The sequence below is a fragment of the Camellia sinensis genome, chromosome 13 (genome assembly GCF_055761805.1).
Source record: "Camellia sinensis isolate YWXY chromosome 13, ASM5576180v1, whole genome shotgun sequence".
NCBI lineage: Eukaryota > Viridiplantae > Streptophyta > Magnoliopsida > Ericales > Theaceae > Camellia > Camellia sinensis.
The window spans coordinates 61,985,372-62,002,215 of NC_138973.1; the positions used below are offsets into that span (position 1 = coordinate 61,985,372).

At 32.0% G+C, this 16,844-nt stretch overlaps 2 long non-coding RNA genes and 1 pseudogene across 2 annotated transcripts; all 3 read left to right on the plus strand.

Moving 5' to 3' along the window:
• Nucleotides 1-206: 206 nt before the first annotated feature.
• On the plus strand, nt 207-1,526 carry LOC145806175 (uncharacterized). The gene is made up of 3 exons (XR_014348908.1): nt 207-532; nt 850-932; nt 1,037-1,526. It is a non-coding gene; the product is annotated as an uncharacterized LOC145806175 (long non-coding RNA).
• A 4,381-nt stretch (nt 1,527-5,907) lies between these two features.
• LOC145789248 (uncharacterized) lies at nt 5,908-8,116 on the plus strand. The gene is made up of 3 exons (XR_014348909.1): nt 5,908-5,961; nt 6,182-6,350; nt 7,896-8,116. It is a non-coding gene; the product is annotated as an uncharacterized LOC145789248 (long non-coding RNA).
• Nucleotides 8,117-8,202: 86 nt separating this feature from the next.
• Nucleotides 8,203-8,828, plus strand: LOC114286180 (monooxygenase 1 pseudogene; annotated as a pseudogene).
• The last annotated feature ends 8,016 nt before the right edge of the window (nt 8,829-16,844 follow it).

A 16,844-nucleotide genomic window follows, 5' to 3' on the forward strand; every position in this document is an offset into this window, starting at 1 on the left:
CACAGTCTTGGTGCCAGTTAATTATACCAATGGATCTTTGGAGCATTCTAATTTAACTTACAACAACATAGATAAGTTTTCTATCTCAAACATTCCAATTGGATCACATAGGTAAGCAAGACTCTGTGCTAAATTTGCTATATATTTTAAGTTACTTTTTTCTTTTGTCATAAATATGCTGAATTGGTTTGGTTTGGTTTGGAATACTTGAGATGGATGGAAAGGGTGTTTGCTGCATGTTGTCTTTAACTGAATGGAATGAAATCACTTTGATTGAGGAGCTTTCTTTCCTAGTGAAATAGGATGCAGGTGTAACATGCAGTGTTGCAATTCAACCTTGTCGTGGTTGATACTGGCTAGATCTTATTGTTGCCTCTCATCGCTTGCCATATAAGAGTGAATGACGATGTCTCTAAGCTCCAGCATTATGATAATGTCTACAAGATCAGAAGTGCATGCTTAGTGACTTTTGATGATCTATAGAGCTCTTTTCTCACTATTTCCTATTTTTTTGTCCATCAATTGCTACAAGGTGCATACTGTAGTTTCCTTCTCTTTCACTTTACTAGATCTTAAACTTCTGTTTCAGTTCCTCATTCTCTTATTGATGAATATACTCAAGCAGGTTATTACTTTATTGGTTTACATTGCTGAATTATTGACTAAATATATTTCAAAAGCTTTCAAGCATTGTTCCAATATCGACATATATATTAATGAAATCGGATCTGTGTTTACATTATATATCAAGATTCTTTTGGTTTCTCTTGATAGAATTATTAGTTATCTAGTAAATGAACTAATAACATGTAAATGTCTAGCTAACATGGACCTTTTGTCTTGCTGTAGTTAGTTCTTTCTTGGCACATGAAGGCTGCCACCATGTGTGAATTTTCCAAGCAGGAGTTCATTGGTGGTTTACAAGCTCTTGGGTAACTTTTTGTTGAGTTGTATTCGCTGCTTATTCTTAATCAACAAAACCAGCCTTGAACCATTATGATGTCAACTTCACAAAGTTTTTATTTTTTGATATCAGGATAGATTCACTGGAGAAGTTCTGTGACAGGATACAATTTATGCTTTCTGAGCTGAAAGATGAGCGGATGTAAATGTGACATTGTTTTTCCTTCATTAGTTGCTACTTGCTAGTAGTTATAAGTTATAACTCATGATTTTTCTATTTTTTCATATGTCATGTTGCTCATCACAAAGTCAGTTCAAATGTTGTCTTGATGTTGAACTTGAGCCCTCTATGAGGAGATTGATTTTATGAACTTTAGAATTTCCACTATTTTGTTACTGAACTAATCTTCAATATGGTTGTCTAGAAAAGTTCCGTGAGATCTATGACTTTGCTTTTGGCTGGGCAAAGGAGAAGGTATGTGTAATAAGCATAAAGACTTGGATTTACATTTCTCATTATTGGTTTTCTGTCGTACTGTCAAAGTTCCTAGAAGATATATCAACCTTGGTATAATTTCTCATGAGGTGGTATGCCATGTTCTATTGATGATATACCCTTGTAATGATGCTCGCCTTTTCTGTCTGTATTGTCTTGGTGGATAGTTTTTTATTAATGACAATTAATTTGACTCGGAAGTATATGCCGGCATATGTGCTAATGCAATTAATAGACATTAGTTCTCAAACATGACCTATGTATCTAGAGCGAGAGTGAGAGCGGACAATATATATATATATATATATATAAGGAAAATGCTAATGACTGCTCATTGGGTGGTCATTAGCTTTGATGTAGGTGTAAAAAGTGTATTGAAAAAGTGTATAAAAATATGTAAAAATTTGTGAAAATATATGAAAGGTGCATTGAAATTCTAACTGTAATGGCATTTTCTTCACCTTAATGACAACCCATAGCATGACCCCATGTATAAAGCACAGGATTGAGAATAAAAATTACTGGGTAGCTTCAGAGTTGATCAGGGTATGGGTTTAATTAGAAAAACATTTTTATTTTATGACAACCCAAACACAGTCATATTGTCCAGTCATTGTTTTGCTTACAAGTCTATTGGAAGTGGTTTCAGTTTTGTTTTTGTATGGTCCAGATCGTCGGTGTTTCCCACTAGCTGCTTCAGAGTTGGTCAAATGTTTAAAACCCTCGTGGAAAAACACATTTTAACTTCTACCTAGAAGTAGAAACCTCTAAAAAAACAGTTGAGGCCTTTAGTTATAATGTGGGAGAAGCATGGGAGGCAGCACTAGAGGATTAAATCCATGAGTTGAAGTAATTTTGTTTTGCAATTTTGGCTTAGTCTAATCACATAATTGATAGTGTTTTTTACTGTAATGTAAAGCGTCAAATGCATGGATTGGTGGGCTATGCCCCCCCCCAAACTCATCAGATTAGGTCCTCAAAGGACATGACTGCAATTAGTTTCTTCTTTCTGTTTGCAAATGAAAATCATAATCGGTTCTCCGAAGAGCAATTGGAAATGGATGCTTTTTCTGGTGATGTCTAATAGATATTTCATATTTTGCAACTTTGGGATATGTGGAATACTCTTCAGTTGTTGATTTTCTTTGTCAATCGCAGGGTTAGAAATCTTTGGCATTGGATACTGCAATCGGGATGTGGCAGTTGCTTTTTGAAGAAAAGCAGTGGCCATTGGTTGATCACTGGTGCCAGTTCTTGCAGGTAGCCTAATGGAACATATATTTGGCAATTTTTAAAAATTTTCTACAAATTTGCATGGGAGCTAGTGAATTATCCTAACTTGTGATGTGTATTCGGTAATCATTAATTCATATATTCCTTGAGTATTTCATGATTTTTGTTAATATTGTGATGCTGGATGGAAGAGAAAATTGAAACCAAAAGAAAAAGAAAAGAAAATAACGAAACTGAACAATAGCAATTCTCCAAGCTCAATCTTATTCTTCAATATCAATTCAAGTATGACAAATTCATTACATAGAAGCCTATTTATAGGCATCCTACGAAACCTTAATTGAAGTTTCTAAAAATACTCATTACGATAGGATTTACAATATGAAAATCCTAATTTAATAAATGAAACCCAATAAATCATATATAAGAAAATAATACTAAAGTAAATCCATAATCTTCAATTTATGCTCATCCAATGTCTTCATGTTCCTCGTCACATTGGTCTATTGATGTCATACAAATTGGCCACCCATTAGCTCTATAAGAAGGTTTGGGGTTGTTGGAGTGGGGAAAGGTTCTAGTTTTCTCCCTTCATGTTGAGTTTCCGTTACTGGAGAGACAAGCTCTCTTGGAGAGGCTATGGCTACAGAAGTGCGATATGTCCAGCATGAACGTCCAAGCAAAAGCTTTGAATTTTAGCCCAAACAACTACATATGAGTTGGCAAATTTATGAATCCTGATGAAGCGAAAGTGTGTGATGCACCAGGCTAATGATGTTAGTGACTATGCTTGATTATAACGGCTTCCTTTTGCATAGAGATACGAAAGGTATGGAAATCTTATGGTATAATTTTTAAGGGGAAAAAACCATGATTTAGTTCATTGCTCGCTGTTTCTTCATGTTTTATTAATAGTGTTTTTAACAAAATTTTTGTATGGTTACTCGCTCTTTTCTCGGTTGCTAAGAAACTTGTCATGATTTCCAATAGGGTATTATTTACTTTATTATGTTTGTGAATTTGTTCATATTGAGTTGCTGAAGTTTGGTTAAAATTGCTGGTTGAACTCCCTAGAATCTGCCTTCATTTGACTTTTTCAGATTTCCATCTAACATATATGTCAAATTTTCTGGTTTGGTTGGAACTCAATTCGTAGACAGACATGCATGAAATAGGTAACTGTTTTCTCTTCTTTTTCCTCCAAAGGTGCAAAAGAAAATGCAGCCTCTGCATCTCCAAAACCTGCTGCTGGTGGTGATAATAACTGCAATGCATGTACCCCCCCCCCAAAAAAAAAACAATGGAGTAAATTCTTGAGTTTTTATTTATTTATTTATGGGTACCTAGAATTATGGTTTAACAGTAATAATAATATACATTCACAAAAAGATCGTACACAAGCTGTATTGAGATTTATCATTTTTAAATACTGTGCTCATTAGTGACTTCCTAATTACATTGTCATTGACATTGAGCTGCTATGGCATCTAATTGTTAATAGGGAAGTTACTTCCAAAAGGATTAAGATCAAGCAGAAATGATTAATGTTCCTATTTTGGTTTGCTGAATTAACTTTTTAGTTTATTCATATGCATCAGCGGTTTCTGGATTAATTTGTGTTTTTATTTTTCAAGTCAGAAATTTTTTGGAGATGCAAAATATGGTCCAAGAATTAAAGAACTTAGTTTTTTAAGTTTTTTCATTTTTTAATATATGTAAGCACAGTTAATTTTTTTTTATTTAAATCTTTTGTATATACTTTTGAATATATAATTTTCATTTATGAAATATATGACGTTATTCTATTCAATATGTGATTATGATTCAAAATATAGTATATAGTGTGTATTACATTCTTCAAATGTGTATACAAAAATAATATTGATTATTTTTCAAATATGTCGAATCCTTTTTTTATCACAGATTTTATTAGTTATCAATCACACTTAAAAGGTGTGATCTAAATGTAAGTGTGATTAAATTCATTTTTAATCACACTTCCAAAGATCACACTTTAAAAATGTGATCTAAATATTTTTAATTACACTTAAAAGGTGTGATCTAAATATTTTTAATCACATTTAAAAGATGTGATCTAAATATTTTTAATCACATTTAAAAAGTGTGATCTAAATGTTATTAAGCACACTTAAAAAGTATGATTAAAAATGACCTCTTTTAATCATACTCTCAAAGATCACACTTTAATAAAATTTAAAAGGTGTGATTAAATAATATATATCACACCAAAAAAGTGTGATCTTTATCTGTTTTTGTAGTAGTGGCAAGTGAGAAAATTTTGAGCAAGGCTACATGCATAGAATAAATGCAGAAAATTAGAGCAATAATGCATGCACAGAATAAATGCACAAAAGCATTAATGTGTGTGTTGGATTGATTTTAGAAGTGGTCCCCACCATACAAGATTTGAATATGGACCAACAATTAAATTTTTGCTTAATTTTCTGTGCACATATCTCTTCTGAAAAATTATTATGCAAACATATTCTTTGTAATTTATTTTTGTTTTTTCTCGAGTGTGTATTTTACATGAATGATTACATAGGTCCTTGAACCAATGGTAGAATTTAATAAAAAAATTTATGCCTAGAGCCAAAATATTAATTACCATTTGATCGCCTAGCTAGGCCGATGCAAGTAACTCAAAAGCTCAAATTGGTTTTGTGGCAGTTCAATTTTGAATAAGAACATAAGCTTGCAATTTTCAATCTCTTTTGTAATTCTTACATTACAACTAAATAATTATGGAATAGGAGGTGATCACACCATAACACGGTGCACCCTCCTGTGTCCAATTGATCCTCTTGGAGTGGTGACAAACCTCTCATGTGGGAACTTGTTTGGGAGTTACAGTTTCATTTCAATTTGAATTCTATTGGACAAAACACTTGGAAAAGAGTTGCATCCTATTCTATCACACATAACAACTCTCAAAAAGAGTTGTGTCTCTGACGAACGGGTGTGTGGACATTTAAACGGGATGCCTCGGTGAGTTATTTATATCACAAACAGAAATGCTAGGTGCACAGAATTAGAAGACAGAACAGTGTTCTAGCGTTTATGTATCACAAATTTCTTCTACTCTCAGATGAGTTTCTGCATGCAACATACACCCTTGCGGGGATTGTGGAACCTTTAAAAATCGAAACACAGATAATTGTGAAGCAAATTTCAAATTATTGCAAAGTAGTTTATGGTTCATGCATGTTTCCAGGCATATATACTACTTCTAACTATATGGCCATTGGATATTATAGGGCTCGAGAGGTATGGCTTGATAAGGGTTCAACCAAAGAAACATCATTTGGGTAAGCTCAAATGTTTAATTCTCCTTTTCTTTATTTATTTATTTTATTTTTCTGAATCAGGCTGTTTTTCAATTGGGGTTCTAATTTATAAAATTAATGAGCCCAAAGTTATTGGGGATATTTGGGACTTAATTACACAAAAGGGATGGAATGAATCCAATTAAATATATTTTAATAAATGCCAAAACAGAAAAATTTAAGCCAGCTTTTGTTAGGATAGGCATGGTGAAGCTCGATGCTTGAAGCGGAGTGACCTTATCAATACACTAGCAGATGCTTTGCCACCACATACAATACATTTTGGGTGCCAGATAGTAGGTGTTAAGCTGGATGCTTTAACTTCCAATCCAATTCTCCAACTGCTTGATGGCAGGTGTATTGTTGCCAAGGTAATTAATTAATGTTCATCATCGATCTTCACTGCGTTGCTTTTATATGGCACTTGTGTACAATAACTTACTCTGTAACCAATTTATTATGCATGCACATGTACCTGATCAGCATTATGATCCATCTATTAAGTTATTGAAAATTGTGTTGTACTGCAAACACGCATAGCTAGCCCTTTTATTTTATCCGTGTCCTCCAAAGCTTGAATCGAGGAAGGACCTTTAATGATCATTGAAATTAGCTTCCTGTGTGTTTGAGGTTGGAATAATTTCCTTTACAATACTTAGTAACATCAATTTCTAACTTCATGTGACATGGGAGATGTCTCTTCCTCATGAAGTCAAACAAATAATGTTGTAATATATATATATATATATATATATGTCTATATATTTGATAGCAAGAAATTGCATATTGGGGTATGAAGAACTCTCTAGAAAATGTGTTTTTCTGGCTTGTTTAGGTTGCTACTTGTAGCCGGATCGACAAAAAGAGCTATTATTACATAATTTTAGCAATGTCATCCATACAGATTGTAGTCTTGTGCCTTAGTCAATAAGGGCATTTGAGTAATAGACTGGAGATTGTCAAAACAATCAGGTATTTGAATTCATACACCGAAATACACATACAAGCTTGAAGGCTTCATTTGGTTTGTGATGAAATCAATCTCTATTCATTATTCAACCCAACCATTTGAATAAATTTAGGCTCAAAGCTTGAGAACCTTTTTAAAAGAGCAAGATAAACATATCTCAAACACAAGAGATGAATTTTTATGCTGTGTTTGGTCGGGAGATTTGGAAAGGAAAAGGGAAGAGGAAGGTGAAATATGAATAAAAATATATTTACATTTTACCTAGTTTCAACACCTTTTCCCTTTCTGTTTCCAAATTTCTTCCCAAATCCCTTAGCTAAACACAAAATAAAGAGGGAAAATATAAATTGTGTAAGCAAATGTTTAAATCACTTAATCCCAAGGGGTTTGGCTTAGTGGACGAAGAAAGCAACCAAAGGGGTTACCACCCAACAGGTCATAAGTTCAAACCCACGAAGGCCAAACATCCAAACCTTGAGGCCATTGGAGGTTTGCCCGGTTTTTAACTTCAAGGCCCTGGGATTTAGGCTAAGTTTGGCATCTTAAAAAAAAGTCAAAAAGTCACTACCATATTTAAGTCACATAATCTTATTTAAGTCACATCATCTCTCTACCACATCACTTCAAACTCAATTCATATTTCATAAAAAGTCAAAAGTGCACTTATTTAGAATATCCCAAACAACTCCTTAGTCGAGGTGTGCATAAACTGACCTGGATACTTGGATATCAAAAAAAATAAAAATAAATTAAATCACTTTGTTTCTCATGCACACTCTTTTCTTTTATGGATAAATTTGCTTGGTCCATTAATTCATCAGGTGCACCTAACAAATCAACATGTGAATTTGACTTACCAGCTAATTTTAGTTTTAAGAAGATGAAACACTAATATTGACAGTAGTGAACTAAAAACAATTTGAGAGGAAAGTTACTAATCTTGCAGGTTTTGATTGGATGTGATGGAGCAAATTCGGTGGTAGCTGACTTCCTCGAGTTAAAACCCCCAAAAGCATTTCCCGTCTGCTGTGAGAGGTTTGACGAAGTATCCAAGTGGTCATGCATTTGCCCATGAATTTGTCCGAATGAGGAGGAACAACATTATGGTAGGAAGAGTTCCAATTGATGATAAGTCAGTCAACTGGATGGTGGGTCAACAATCCACTCCTAAAGGTAATAGTATATTCTAAGACATTTGATTTAATTTGCTAGTTGCTTTCTCTGTGTGATTATAAATAGCATAGGATGTGCACATGTGCACAAGTCAGTCTACTGGCAGTATGCTCTTTCTTTTTTTGTTTTTTGTTTTTTGTTTTTATGTTGTTTACCTGCACATGAACAGATGCGAGGGCTTTACAAAATCCAGACCTTATTATACAGTCAACCCTACCCTTAATTGATGGTTTCCCACCTGAAATTCAACAAATGATCGAAGACAGTGACGTAGAATCATTGTCTCCCACGCACGTGAGATATCGTGCTCCATGGGACTTGCTATTGGGAAAATTTCGAAAAGGAACAGTAACAGTAGCCGGGGATGCAATGCATGTTATGGGTCCACTCCTTGGACAAGGTGGTTCGGCAGGTTTGGAAGATGCTATTGTTCTCGCTAGATGTTTGTATAAGAAACTTAGTGAAGTCCATCAAATCCAAAGCCGAAGTCAGATGATGATGCATAAAGTTGCAGAAGCAATGGATCAGTATGTGAAAGAGCGAAGGATGAGGGTGGTGCGATTGTCGATGCAAACTTATCTTACTGGTTTGCTAGTGGGACCTTCATCAATGTTGGTGAAATTGGCTAGTATTGTTTTGATGGTTATTTTCTTTCGTAACCAAAATGATCATACTACGTATGATTGTGGTCTCTTGTGATGTAGAAACTGTGCTATATAAGTTGTTTTTTTTGTTGTTTCTATTGCTGTTACTCTACCACAGTCCTTATTTATTTATGTATTGTGAAATCATTGTTCTACATTTAGTTAAGTATTTCTGCAAATGTTTTGCTATATTTAGGTGTCGTTTGGTAAACTTAGCTTTTTGGCTTTTTTAATTTTTTTAGCTTGGGATTTTTTTGTTTGTTTGGTTTTTTTGTTTGGCTTTTTTGCATTGGAATGACAAAATTACCCTCCACTTGAAAATAATATTTTTTTGACTTTTTATTTGTATATGGGTCAATTTGGTAATTTTGTATTAAAAGTCAAGTGTTTGGTCATTGATTTATAGCTTTTTTTGGGTCCATATGTGTTTATTTAGTCCCAACTCAAAAACCGAACCAAAACGTAGATGTTTCTTGACATGAGCTATGAGCTAAATTTCTGAGCCTTTTGTATGGTTCAAGTCATTTCCCTCACAATGTGTCGTATTCTAATTTTTAAATTGTTTCATTCAGTTGGTTTTTCATTGTTTTTATGGGGTTTTTATTTTTTGTGTTCTAATTTTCTAATTGTATTATTAAGTTTTTTTTTTTAACGTTCATTTTAGTGTGTTTTTGTATTTTTTTTTTTAGTGTGCTCATTCAGTTGGTTTTATTATTTTTTATTTTTTTGTATTCTAATTTTTAAATTATTTAATTTAGCTGGTATTTTGTTGTTTTTATGGGTTTCTCTCTCTCTCTCTCTCTCTCTCTCTCTCTCCATATTTTAGTTATTTTATGGTTTTTTTTTATAATTTTTAATTATTTGATTCAGTTATTTTTATAAAAATTTTAGGTTCTTTAGTCGAAACAAATTAGTAAAGTAAAAATATTTGACAAAATTTTGAATTTTTTCTAATTAAAGACAAAAATAAATAGAACTAACCAAACTATAGGGGAAAAAAAAACTCTTCAAAGCAATCTTTAGCTTCCAATTGTGCGAATAACCAGAGAAATTAGGGTTTTTCACTTTAAGGAATTTTTTTTAATTTTTTTTTTATTTGTGTAACTTTTATTATAAAAGGTATAATAACTTCTGAGAAATTAGGATTTTTCGCTCTAAGGATTTTATTTTTTATTTTTATTTGTGTAACTTTTATTATAAAAGTTATGACTTCCTTTTTGATACGTATTTTTCAATTGCAAATTGACAATCGAATAATGGACTAATTACATTAACGGTTTTTGTAATTTGAGACTTGAAACACTTTGATTCCTAAATTTTTAATTATAATACATTTGATCATAAATTATGAATCTCGTTTCAAATAAGAATAATTGAAAACACTATTGCTTCATTGTAAGGACAAAGTCATCAATTTAATAAAATATAAATTAGTTTGACAAAAATAAATATAAAAAAATTATTTATGAATTTTTAAAAATTATTTTTGCCTGGCAAAGATAAAATTATATAAAAATGATAAATATTTTATTTTTTTACCTAATTAATTTTTAGTATGTGCTTGTATGATGATCATGTAATGGGTAGTTATTTTTATTGATATTTTTGGATGGTTTTATATTTGTTGTTAACAAATATTTTGGATAGTTATCATGTAATGGGTGGTTATTAGGGCTTGAGTATGTAATTGATATATTTAATATATAAAATATTTTTAATTTTGAGTTTTTTGATTTAATGGATTGATTTGATAAGGACATCAAAGTTTTGGCCGTGTTTTGACTTTTGAAAAATATGAGCTAATTTAACGAAAATAAATATTGAAAAAAAATTATTTCTACTATCCCAAAAGATAAAATTATATAAAAATAATGTGTTTTAATTTTTTTCACTAATTTAATTTTTAGTTTCTTAAAAATATTTCTGAAAATCAAACTAAACAAAACTTCATAATTAAGAAACTTCTAACATTATTCATTAAAAAAAAAATGTCATTACATTTCAAACACACATACAAGTTAACCTACACAAATTAAGTTGTATGACGATTTTGTCCTTAAAAAGGACCATTTACAAAGGAAAGATCTTTTTTTGTGCTTTGGAACAAAATTCAAAATTTATGATCAAATGTATCACAATTGAAAAGTCAGTAACTATAGTGACACAAATCTCAAACTATAAGGACTGTTAATGTAATTCGCTCTTAAATAATTAAAAAAAGATGAAGGATGCCTTGGGGGTGAAGTTAACCTTAGAAAATCATTAAACCAAATCAAACCAAGTCTTATGAGTGTCATCAAATGAGCTCGGCTACATAAATCATTCTTCTCTATTTAGCTTTATCTTAGTCAAATTAAAGAAATTTATATCTCTATTCACTAAACTATCCGACATCAATCTAAGTCTACCCTTTCCCTTAGCATTTTCATTTACTGTAATTGTATTGCCTATCTTCACTATTGCCTCCGTTGTATATGACCAAACCATCTTAATATATTTTCTCTCAACTTATGTTTAATCGGCGTTACTTCTATCCATTCATAAATATATTCATTACTAACTCTAGCTTTTTAAAAAAATTTATTAACAGTCATAAAATATTATATGATATTGTTAATATATAAAAATCATGAAATACATTAAGTTATTTTGTGCCTCCAAGTTATTATTGTCAATTAAATTTTTCATTAAATTAACTTCCTTTTTTATTTATTTTTATTTTTTGGTGTACATCGAAATAAGTTAGATCATCAATTAAGAACACAATGGCCTATTTTGACAACTGAGTTAAAAGTTAACTTTTTAATTTTTTAAATTTTTTTTGAGTCACATTATATTTCTATTTTTTTAAAAATATTTTTTCAAAAAAAATCAAAAAATTAACTTTTAGCTTATTTTTTTCCAAAATCGGCCAATTTAATGATATTACATAGATTATATTCGTGACTATTGAATAAAAGGATAATAGTATTATTTTATATATAGATAGTGGTATTAAAAATAAAAAGTAACAAAAGTAATAATAATAAACGGATGATATATGGTATTTTATTTTAGGGTGAATTACACTTTTGTATTTTTATGTTTGATCATTTTTTTTCTTTGACCCTTAAAGTTTTTTTTTTTTTTTTCTTATTCACTTTGGCCCTTCATATTTTAATTTTTTTTTCAATTTACTAAAGTTAATTTCTGTCCAAAAAAAAGAAAAGAAAAGAAAATGACATAATAATTGTCATATAATATAAAAAAAAATATTATTATATTGAAGTAAGTTTATATTAGAGATGTAAGTTATATATAATAAAATATTTTTATGCCACAAGGCTGTTAATGTGTGATTTTCTGTTTAATTTTTAACAGAAATTAGTTAGGTGTAAACTAGGAAAAAAATTTAAAATATGAAGGGCTAAGCTAAGAAAATTTTTTTTTAAAGGCCAAAGTAAGAAAATGACCAAATATAAAAGGCACAAAATGTAAGTTATCATTTATTTTATTGAATAATTGCCTGTTAAAGGTAGTTTCCTGGTGTACAATGCACATTGTATACAATTCTATACAAAATTACGTAAATTTTCACAAATTTACATAAATAATTTTACAAAAATACATAAGTTAAATACAAATTCGCATAAGTTTGTGGAACTTATGTGATTACAATAATTTGTATTTAACTTATACATTTTTGTGATATCATTTATAATTTTATTTAGAGTCACATATTGTATACATTACATACTGAAAAAAATTTCTACTTTTGTTAGAATATCTCTAATCCTTTATTGTAATGCCCTCAAAATAGACTCATTATATATTTGTCACTGACATGCAATATTTAAAGTAAACAATTCATTATCGCATTCATCAGAGTATTTCTAAATAAAAACATTACATGTAACATCAAATTAAATGCCCTACGGGCTTACATCTTTCCAAGCCAACACTTGGACACAAAAATATGAGTTCTAACTCAAATACAAGTAAAGCCTTAGGCTTGAATGTTTACATGTACTATCAAATCAAAACAACTAACTGAAGATAGTCTTCAAAATCCAAAAGTCAAATCCTTCCAAGCTAAGTCCTTGGAGGTAGCTTATCACCTGAACCTGAAAATGATGTTCCCATAAAGGGTGAGCCACAGCCCAGTAGACAAATACTAAACCAAATATAAGCATTAAATAAAGCTATAGCATTCAATAGATGGTTAACCAAGATAATCAATTGTATCATTATACAGTCTCATGACACTAATGTCTAAGACACATTTCACTTTCCATTATTATCAACATGGCTCAGAACCTGGCCAAACTTACAACAGTGAACTATATATCATATTCACATTACTTTCAATATCAACAAAACAAATGAGACTCAGGCTCATATCAAAACACTTCATACTTCCCGTTTGATACACATTGTAGTGCTGTATCAATAACATGTATAAACACTTCAATATAATAAGCACACATAATAGTGATGCTAATGGAGTCCATCCCCTATCTCCTCCTAAACAAAATCCGGTTTAGAGGTCCATCCCCTATCTTCCCCTAAACCGTGGAGTACATCCCCTATCTCCTCCCAAACAATATGCATATGCAATGCTCAATCAATATATGTAATTTCTGTATTAATTCAATAGTCTAAATTTATGACTTAAACAAATTGATTAGTTTCAATTTTCCCTAATCCACATGCAATGTCTACAACAAACACGACTATCCTCCACCGATATCCCAAAACAGTTATTTCTAGACTGGAAATAAATGTATTAACAATTCAATAGGCGAGTGATTTTAATTATCCAACTACACCATTTAATCAATGAATTCCCCAATTTCATGCATTTAACCAATTTTCCCAATTTCCTTAAATTAATTATACAAATTAATTTATTAATACAACTAGGGTTTTTTCCCAAAATTACCAAAGTACTCCCAACATATCAAAATACCAAAACTTAGAACAAAACTTATAGGATGGAGTAGGAAATCCCTACCTCGAAGAAAATAACCCGAATGGAGAAGACGAAGATGAAGACCTAAATTCCAAAGTGCTCCAAACCACCCAACGTTCAGATTAAATGGAAGCCCTTGACTCACTCTATCTTTTTAATAAAGGACTAAGGTTAGATACTCACCCTAGGTAGATCAATTCTTAGAGAGAAGGCAGGTTTAGAGAGAGAGAGACTCTCAAGGGGCGGTTTTTAAAAGTTAAGAAAGAAAAGTAGGTCAAAAAGTGATCCAAAAAGTGAAATCACAGACTGATGTAGTCGACTCCCCGCTCGAGCGTCCAAACTCCCGCTCGAGCGTCGAATACGCACTCCCAGCACTTTTGCAGAACCAGGTCCCCGCTCGAGCGTCCAACTCCACGCTCGAGCGGCACTCACACATTTCCGCTCGAGCGTCCCATCCCACGCTCGAGCGTCCAATACTGCACAGGAAATACTGGATGGGTGATAATCCTGCTCGAGCACCAAAACCCCCCTGCTCGAGCGGACAAGAAACAAAAGAATCCCCGCTCGAGCGTCAAACTCCCGCTCGAGCGGACAGGTCAAAATTTGGGCAACTAGTTTTGGCATCTAAACTCAACCGACTTGTAACAAACCTGCCCAACACATCCTATAACTCAAATACAAAGAGATTAGAGGACGACAACAACCAATATATAATGACAGGATCCACGGAACCTAAGTCCAGATACAATAATCTAAAGGGAAAAGACCGGGGTCGCTATATTTATTGAGTTTAAATTTGATGAAATTTTTAGTAAAAATGAGATTTAATCCTTTCATTAAACTTGTATCAAGTTAAGGGAGAAGTAAATTTTTTATTAAATTAAGGATGAACCAAATCTTTCACCAGATTTTTAATAAGTATTTTTTCACTTAAATTTGATGAACATAAAAAATGAAGGATTGGAGTTGAGTTTTTTTGTCAAAATTAATGAAAAATGAAATTTAGAATGAGAAAGTTGTTTTTTAAAAAGATTTCGATAAAAATTTGATGATAGAATTGGAATAATTCATATAAAAAGAATTTTTTATTGAAATTTAAAATTAAATTAAATAAAAAATTTAATAAATTATTGGAAGTAGTGTTAGGCCTAACTTATCGTTAAAGTTATTTTGTGATGTGAAAGTTGTGGTTGAAGTCCTCATTGCAAGTTCAAACAAAAAACACAATCGTCATTGCAAGCGATGTGATGATGTCATAATGTGGTTGCTACCACGTGCCAATTGAAACCAGCAATACGAGTCAATTGTAAGAACAACTCTTGTGTCAAGTCAAGCTTTGTATACTTAAAAAATGAGCTGTATTCTTACGTATCTGCAATTTAAAAAAAAAAAAATATATATATATATATTATAAAAACAATAATAAAGAAATATATATATATATATATATAGTATGTATTATTTAAATGATAAGTGTTTTTTTTTTTTTATCAAATTTATAATGTTGATTTTGAGTTTCATCGTCATCTTAATATAATTTTTACATAAATACCAAATGATAAGGACATTTTGAAAAAACTAAAAATATGAAATATTAATACAACATTACTGTGTAGCTCAAACTTGAGCTTGATCCGAATGGCTTGAAATTCATCTTGCCGGTCGTTCGGCGAGAGGCTGACAGCCACGGTCATCAAGGTGACAATCGCGGTAGACAAGTGTTTTACGTGATCATTCGACTAGTTGTCCGGTAAATACCCATTCGGGCCATTTGAGCCCCTCTCTTTTCGAGCTACAAGGCATTTTTCATATTGTTACCATAAGGGGCTTTCTCTTTGGAAAAAACTCATATTATGAAATGTTAACACCATCAAGAGCTTTCACTTCTAAAAAAACTCAAAATATGAAACGTCAACACCATTAGAAGCCTTCACATATATATATATATATATATATATATATATATATTTGATGACTAGTTGTTCGGGTCAGCTTATGCGTACATTGACTAATTCCGGAACCCACGCAAAACGTCCCTTCCACGTGGATTAGGTAGAACCCACGGGTGTGGTCTCAAGGAGCAGATTGCTCCTAAAGGGAGTTGAACTTGAGACCTAAAGGGAGCACACCTCTAGGGCGCAAATTGCACCCACTAGACCAACCCCTTGGGGTTTATGCTATATATAGTTAAAAAAAATATTTAAATCTTATCCCCCCCCCCAATTTTTTTTTAATTAAATTCATCGTTAAAAAAATGGCAAAATTAAATTTTATCTCAAAATACTAAAAATTACAACTGCAAAGTTAAATTACCCTAATAATTACAATAACATTTTATTCATGGGGAAGTTACGGATAAATCCCAAAATTTGGGAAGGTGGTCTAGCCAATCCTGAAATATTATTATTAATCTATTTGGTCCTACTACATTGGTGTTTACTAAAGTGCCCTCGTGGTTCACGCTTGTTGGGACGAGGCTGTTTGTATTTCGGTTGGGGTGGGAGGTGTTTGGGTGTCACGGTGGCAAAATCTCTGTAGTAGGGTTTTGTATTTGTGGCACGTGTGTGACGGTGTAACACCATGTTAGGTTGAACTCGACCCATTAAGTGCGTCCATTTGTGTAATTTGGAATCCCAAATCAAATAACACAATTTTCGGAACAAACCTACCCTGTAATTTTGCAAGTAGTGTTTGTTTGATAATGATTTGAATGGGTGTGTGAATGTGGGGGTTTGTGTGTATTCGTTTATCAGTGACGAGTTTGACGATTTGACAATTTGCAGCTAGGGTTTTGAATTGGAGGGGGGGAAATTTTGCGTTTACAACGGTCATCGGTTTGTTGACGGTGTGTCTGACGAAGGGCTGACATAACAAACCTGTTCACCATTGAAAATGACCCACAAGCGTAAGTGATCTTCCTTGAATCATCGTGTTGGTATACTAAAGTGCTGGGGTTTTGAATTTGAATGTAGTGCAAATTAAGGGTTTAGGGTTAGATTATGTGTGTGTCGTGTACGAGGGGTTTGTGTGTGTTTGTTTTGCATGAATGTCATTTGATATTGTTTCTATGTTCAACTATGTTCGTAAAATTGTTTAGGATTTATGTTTGGGTATGAGGTATGGGTGG